Here is a 7,962-nt window from a genome sequence, read left to right as displayed (position 1 = left end):
CAAATCAAGACTGGAGCCTGGTGCAACCATCTAGTTCACCAGCCCTTAGTCAAAATCGTCCAACCCATGCTAGCATGGAAAGCAGACGTTAAACGATGATGATGATGATACATGCACATATGTTCAAGTATATGTATGCATATACACGTAAAAGTGCCCAGGTGGTGACATGTAAAGGCACCCAGCCACATTCTCTGAGGTGGTTGGCATCAGGAAGGACATCCAACTGTAGAAACCATGTTAACTCAGACAGGAGTCTTGTATAGCTTCCCAGTTTGCCAGCATGGCCAATGGATGTTAAATGATGATGTATGTATATATAGATGTATGTGTGTAACTATCTGTCTATGTATGTATGTATGTCATTATTCAGTTTATTTCAAGATTTCTTACCAATAAAGAACCGGTTTCTAATCTAGATCCAAGGCTCTTCATTGGAATTTCAACATCAACAACAGGGTATGTATGTATGTATGTATCTATCTATCTATCTCTCTTTTACTCTTTACTCTTTTACTTGTTTCAGTCATTTGACTGCGGCCATGCTGGAGCACCACCTTTAGTCAAGGAAATCGACCACCCCAGGACTTATTCTTTGTAAGCCTAGTACTTATTCTATCGGTCTCTTTTGCTGAACCGCTAAGTTATGGGGATGTAAACACACCAGCATCGGTTGTCAAGCGATGTTAGGGGGACAAACACAGACATATATATATATATATATATATATATATATATATATATATATATATATATATACATTCTCACCAAGGAAATGACCAGTGACCGAGACCTTTGGAAGTATGCTGTGCGTGAGAAAACCCGGCAAGACCAGTGAGAACAGTCAAAATCAAAATCAAACCAAATTGAGGTCGATCAACACCAGGGCCCCCGTGCAGGTGACACGTAAAACACCATCCGTTCGTGGCCGTTTGCCAGCCCTGTCTGGCCCCCATGTCGGTGGCACGTAAAAGCACCATCCGTTCGTGTTCGTTGCCAGCCTGGCCTGGCCCCCGTGCCAGTGACACGTAAAAGCACCATCCGTTCGTGGCCGTTTGCCAGCTCTGTCTGGCCCCCGTGCCAGTGACACGTAAAAGCACCATCCGTTCGTGGCCGTTTGCCAGCCCTGTCTGGCCCCCATGTCGGTGGCATGTAAAAGCCCCATCCATTTGTGTCCGTTGCCAGCCTCGCCTGGCCCCGTGCCGGTGACACGTAAAAGCACCATCTGTTTCGTGGCCGTTTGCCAGCTCTGTCTGGCCCCCGTGTTGGTGGCACGTAAAAGCACCGTCCGTTCGTGTCCGTGCCAGCCTCGCCTGGCCCCGTGCCGGTGACACGTAAAAGCACCATCCGTTCGTGGCCGTTTGCCAGCTCTGTCTGGCACCTGTGCGGGTGGCACGTAAAAAGCACCCACTACACTCACGGAGTGGTTGGCGTTAGGAAGGGCATCCAGCCGTAGAAACACTGCCAGATCTGACTGGGCCTGATGAAGCCTTCCAGCTTCACAGACCCCAGTTGAACCGTCCAACCCATGCTAGCATGGAGAACGGACGCTAAATGATGATGATGATGATGATGACATATATACGACAGGCTTCTTTCAGTTTCCATCTACCAAATCCACTCACAAGGCTTTGGTCGGCCCGAGGCTATAGCCGAAGACACTTGCCCAAGGTGCCCCGCAGTAGGACTGAACCCGGAACCATGTGGTTGGTAAGCAAGCTACTTACCACACAGCCACTCCTGTGCCTATCAACAAGATTTATCTATATATTTCTCCTGTGTGTGTGTATATAGAAATATATTTATTAATTTTAAGCAAAAATAGTATTAACAGTAACTGAAGTTTTGGCCAGATAAGCCACCATAATCTGATAATGGCTTAGATGGCCAAAATGTCGAAGTCACTTTAAATAATAGTCTAGTTTATGAATAATAAATTTGTACTTTGCAAAATTATGGAGTAACATAATCATTATCATTGTTTAACGTCCGTTCTCCATGCTGGCATGGGTTAGACTATTTGACTGAGGTCTGGAGAGCCAGCAGCTGCACCAGGTGCTAATCTGATCTGGCAATGTTTCTACAGCTGGATGCCCTTCCTAATGTCAACCACTCCGAGAGTGTATTGGGTGCTTTTTATGTGGCACTAGTATGGGAGCCAGTCAGGAGGGCCTGGCATCAACCATGTTTGGCTGGTGCTTTTTACAAGCCACCAGCACAAGAGCCAGTCAGGGGGTACTGGCATCGGCCACAATCGGTTGGTGCTTTTTACGTGCCACCAGCATGGGAGAGTGTCAGGCACACCTTTCAGATAAATGCAAAATTGTAAAATATATGTAAGTGTGCGTTTATGTGTGTGTGTATGTATATATATATATATATATATGATGAATTGGCAAAAAAGCTGCTGAGGCTCACAAAGAGATATGTGAAGTTTATGGTGTTGATTGCTTAACACAGATGTCAGAAATAGTTTAAAGAATTCCATTCTGGAGATTTTTCGCTCAAGGGTCGCTAGCATTCTGATCGACCCACTGAAGTTGTTGGTTACTGACTCAAAGCCATAACTGAATCTGATTGTCATATAACTGTGTAAGAGATTGCAGAGAGGTTGAATGTATCACACACAACAAATGAAAACCATTTAAAATGTCTTGGGCTCGTTAAGAAGCTTGATATTTAGGTTCCACATAAATTGAAAGAGATTCACTTAACACAACGAATCAATGTTTGTGATGTGCACCTCAAACACAATGAAATCAACCTTTTGTTTATAAACGAATCATCACCGGTGATGAAAAATGGATTGTCTACAATAGCATTAATCGAAAACGATCATGGTCCAAGCATAATGAACTTGCACAAACCACATTGAAAGCTGAACTGCATAAAAAAAAAAAATCATGCTGTCAATTTGATGGGATTACAAAAGTGTTGTGTATTTTGAGCTGCTTCCAAGGAACCAAATGATCAATTCAGATGTTTACTGTCAACAACTAATGAAACTGGAAGAAGCAATCAAAGCAAAATGGCCAGAATTAGCAAATTGTGAAGGAATTTCCGTAAATTCTCGAGTATAATCCGCATTTTTTTCCCCAAAGTTAAAAGTCAAAATCCTTAGTGCATACTATATACGAGGTTAAAAATGAAAAATATATTCTAAGCAATGTCCGAGTCTCTATTTGCTGTCCGGCAATGTTTATTCAGACACGATGACGGAGATTCATACTACAATGATGTTTGGCATGTTTATGGAGGAACAAATGGAAGTTATTTGATGCTGGAAGTGACGCTGAATTTGAAGGATTTGAATAAATGTTTTTGCTTTTGTAACTGTTGTGATAAATATCTAAAGGCAATTTATTTAATATTTTTTTTTCACTGACGTTATTACTGTTATTTCTTTATGTTCTGCAAACAAAATGCACAAAAAAGCTACACGTTTGCATTATGTTATATATACAATAATAAAGGACATTACCGTATATATTTTTACAAACCAAGGACGTTATATAGACCTCCTTGACTCAAGTTAGAGAAGGAGTGCGTATTATACACAAAATTTGGGTTTTGCAGAGGTACAACCCCCTAAAAATCCCCTGCGTATTATACTCAAGGGTGGGCTATACCCGAGGATTTACGGCATGTTCCACCATGAGAAAAACATACCACAGGTCTTTGCTAACTCACAAAAAATTATTGGAGCTTGGTTGAGAAGTGATGTCACATCCATCATATAGCCCTGACCTTGCACCATCAGATTACCTTTTATTTCGAAGTTTGTGAAATTCTTTGAATGGTAAAACTTTCAATAATGATGATGACCTGAAATTGCACTTGTTTCAGTTTTGGGCTGATAAGCACCAGAAGTTCTATGAGTGCAAAATCATGAAGTTGCCAGAAAGATGGCAAAAGGTCACTGAACAAAATGGAAAATATATAATTGATTAAAGTTCATTCTTTGTATAAAAAGACTTTTTTTCACACTAAAAACCTGAAATTGCTTTCTTGCCAACCCATTATATATACATACATACATACATACACACGTGTGTGTGTGTATGTATGTGTGTGTATATATATAATTGGCCTGAGGCTATAAGGGAAGACATTTGCCTAATGTACCACATAGTGGGACTGAATCCAGAACCATGTGATTGGGAACAAAGCTTCTAACCGCACAACCATACCTGTACCTATATAAATATATATACAAATAAACATATATACACATGTACATACATATATGAATATATATACATACATCTATATCTTTATCTATCTACGTATGTATCTCTCTCTCTCCATATATATATATCATCAGAGATATATATATATATATATATATAAAATCAAAAAGACAATAATTCTGTCAGAGTGAAAATCTTTGAAGACTTGTTGCAATATTCCACTCTTTCAGACACTGTTTCCATCATTCAAAGAATTTATTTGGTGTCACTTTTGCTAAAGAAAGCAGAAACAAAAAACACAAAGAAAGAAAATGAATGTCACCCAGTTACCATGGTGACGTTTTTAGTTTTACGTTTTGTTGTCTTTAAGCAAATATTTCTCTTTTGAATGGATAATATTAGAAGAACAATAGTGCAAGAGTAAATTATTAACGAGCTAATAAAAATTCCGAAAAAAAAAACAAACAGATATATATTACACTGTGTGTGTGATATATATATTTGGTTTATTTGGCTGCAGATGAGAAACGGAAAGATCTGTACGTATGAGTGTGAATTACACACACACACACACATATATATATATATATATATATATATATATATATATATATATATATATATAGACACACACACACAAGACATTGCAAAGAAGAATGGAGAATTATAGAACCTCTAAAACCTGTTTATTACAGTGTTATATACAATAAATTGACATTAAATCTCCGTCCAGCATATGTTTCTGCTGCACAGATGTCCTAAGATGTAGGACACCCAGGGTTTACACATCCATGCAGCTTTATTTAAGTTACCACCCTTATGGGTTGTTGGAGCTAACTGTATGTATATATATCTTTTATTGCCCACAAGGGGCTAAACACAGAGAGGACAAACAAGGACAGACAGACGGATTAAGTCGATTGTATCGACCCCAGTGCGTAACTGCTACTTACTTTATCGACCCCGAAAGGATGAAAGGCAAAGTCGACCTCGGCGGAATTTGAACTCAGAACGTAACGGCAGACGAAATACCTATTTCTTTACTACCCACAAGGGGCTAAACACAGAAGGGACAAACAAGGACAGACAAACGGATTAAGTCGATTACATCGACCCCAGTGCGTAACTGCTACTTAATTTATCGACCCCGGAAGGATGAAAGGCAAAGTCGACCTCGGTGGAATTTGAACTGAGAACGTTACAGCAGACGAAATACCGCTAAGCATTTCGCCCGCCGTGCTAACGATTCTGCCAGCTCACCTGTTGCACAGATGTCCTAAGATGTAGGACACCCAGGGAATACACATCCAAACAGCTTCATTCAAGTTACCACCCTTATGGATTGCTGGAGCTAACTGTGTATATATATGGCACGTCGTTATGCAAACACAATATTCTATGAAGTATACAAAATATTTTGGTTAACGTTTGACATCGATAAATTCACAAGAGCCCAGCTTTTCCCTCGTAACTTTTAGGAAAATGAGTCTTTTCTTTTCAATGAAATTTTAGGAAAATGAGTCTTTTCTTTTCAATGAAATTTTATAGAAATACCTTTCAAACGGCATACATTACGATTATAAAAAAACTAGCAGTATAGCCCAGCGTTGCTCGGGCTTGTTTTCTTTTCCACCCTTTAGAATTGGAATTTTTGAAAAGTAAAAATTTTGCATTATGTCGCTTGTTATTCTCTTCAAGTGAACATTTTTCTGGTTGAAATACACCGAAAAATGGCGACACAACAGTAAAAAAATCGTAAAATAATAGGGATTTGCATAGAAAAATGCACCTTTTTGATGTAAATAATTTTTGGTGTTAACATGGTCTGATTTGAGTTTTTTCTTCTGCGGAAGGAAGAGCAAGCCGCCTTCTACCATACTCTCAATTTTGGTCAACTTGCACCGCAGGGTCTCAGAGGAGAAAGTGTTAGTTGAAGGCTACCAAACCTGCCATACACAGACAACTTCAGCTTTATATATATATATATATATAAAGATAGAGATTTGTGGGGGAAATCTTTTCGAGGGGGATATGGAGAGGACTTCAGAAAATTCAACATCCGAGCTTTTCCTTCTTAGATTCCGAAATCACATTCAACTTTCTACAGATACCCTAGCGTAGTACTACTACACTTCGTAGTGTTTTGTTTACCCACTTTCAATAATTCTTAACGTTTTGGCTTCATTTTGAATTATTTTTACGTTTTATTTTAACCCTTCCGTCGTTATTTTCATTTGATTGTTATTACTTTCTCTCTCTCTATATATATATATATGTATATCCATATACACACACACACACATATACATACACACACACACACATAGACATAGACATACGCACATACATACACACACACGTACATATATATACACACGTACATATATATATATACACACACATACATACATACATACATATACACACACACATACATATACACACACACATACATATACACACACACAATAGGTCCCGGGGTCGATTTGCTCGACTAAAGACGGTGCTCCAGCATGGCCGCAATCAAATGACTGAAACAAGTAAAAGAGTACACAGACACACACATATATATACATACATACATCCATATAAATATATACACACACACACACAGATACATACATCCTTATTCACACACGCACATATATATATATATATATATTAGAAAAATTGAGGTAATCAGATCAGATGGTTCATATTTGTAGATATTTATTTATATATTACATTTTTTACATATATATCATATCATTCGGATTAGCGCTTGCTCCCATTCTAGTGGGTTTTCAAATCAAATCAGTTGTGGGTAGTTTGAACCTTTTTATAGTTTCGTAGTAGTGGTTGAGGAGGAAGTGAGGCAGAGAGAAAATATGTGTGTATGTGTGTGTGTGTGTGTGTGTGTGCGGTGTGTGTGTGTGTGTGTGTGCATTATATCTGAGAGTGAAGAAGTGTTATTTCCGTTGGTCTGCTGGACCCCCTGTGGTTTTATAAGAACTTGGCTGTCCATTTCAATGTCACTGAGTGTGTGTTGTGCATAGGTTGGCCTGGCAAATGTCATTTGGGGTCACACTTTCTATGATCATTCTGTGGAGGTGTGTCTGTTGTGTGTGTCTCTGTGTGTCTTGTGTGTGTTTTGTGTGTGTGTGTGTGTGTGTGTGTGTATGTGTGTGTGTGTGTGTCTGTGTGTTTGAGAAGGGGAGAGAGACACAAAAAAGAGAGGGAAAGGGAAAATAAAAATAATAATAAAAAAAATAAAAATAAAAAATTAAAAAAATAAAAAAATAAAATAAAAATAAAAAAAAAAAATAAAAAAATAAAATAAAAAAATATAAAGAATAAATAAAAAAATAAAGAATAAAAAATAAAAATAAAAATAAAAATAAAAATAAAAAAAGGGAGGAAGTGGAGAAGAAAAAATATTTTTGTGTGTTGATATTTATACCAACACATATATATACACACACACAGACTTATACATAAAATATTTGAAAAAACCTTTTTATCGGTTCAAAATGAACAACCAAATTATACCATCTTGAAAGTTGTATGTCATAGGAAAGTTAAAACTAAAGTGACAATTAAGGGTAAAGATGGAAGTGAATTATAAAGATAATAATATAATATGATGTATATAACAGGCAATACACACATCTACACACACACAGATTTTTCCTTCAATGTATGTTGAGTAAAGTTTCAGCCATTTAATTTGGGGGAGAACTTAGCTATGAAATGTTTTTCCATATTCCTCCTGAAGGGGGTGTCATTCTTCGGA

At 37.8% G+C, this 7,962-nt stretch overlaps 1 protein-coding gene and 1 long non-coding RNA gene across 2 annotated transcripts in view; both read left to right on the top strand.

Moving 5' to 3' along the window:
- Positions 1-2,025, top strand: part of LOC118767505 — an 18,155-nt gene extending 16,130 nt beyond the window's left edge. Inside the window, exon 3 of the long non-coding RNA XR_005003427.1 lies at positions 2,016-2,025. This is a non-coding gene — a long non-coding RNA (uncharacterized LOC118767505). The remainder of the gene's footprint in view (positions 1-2,015) is intronic.
- The window catches only part of LOC118767475 (HEAT repeat-containing protein 4-like), a 472,731-nt gene that overhangs the window by 218,253 nt on the left and 246,516 nt on the right, over positions 1-7,962 (top strand). The gene's annotated exons all lie outside the window — the stretch shown is intronic.

This window comes from Octopus sinensis, linkage group LG22 (genome assembly GCF_006345805.1).
Source record: "Octopus sinensis linkage group LG22, ASM634580v1, whole genome shotgun sequence".
NCBI classification, from domain to species: domain Eukaryota; kingdom Metazoa; phylum Mollusca; class Cephalopoda; order Octopoda; family Octopodidae; genus Octopus; species Octopus sinensis.
The sequence above is the reverse complement of the archived record's forward strand: the minus strand, read 5'-3'. Positions and strand labels throughout refer to the sequence as shown.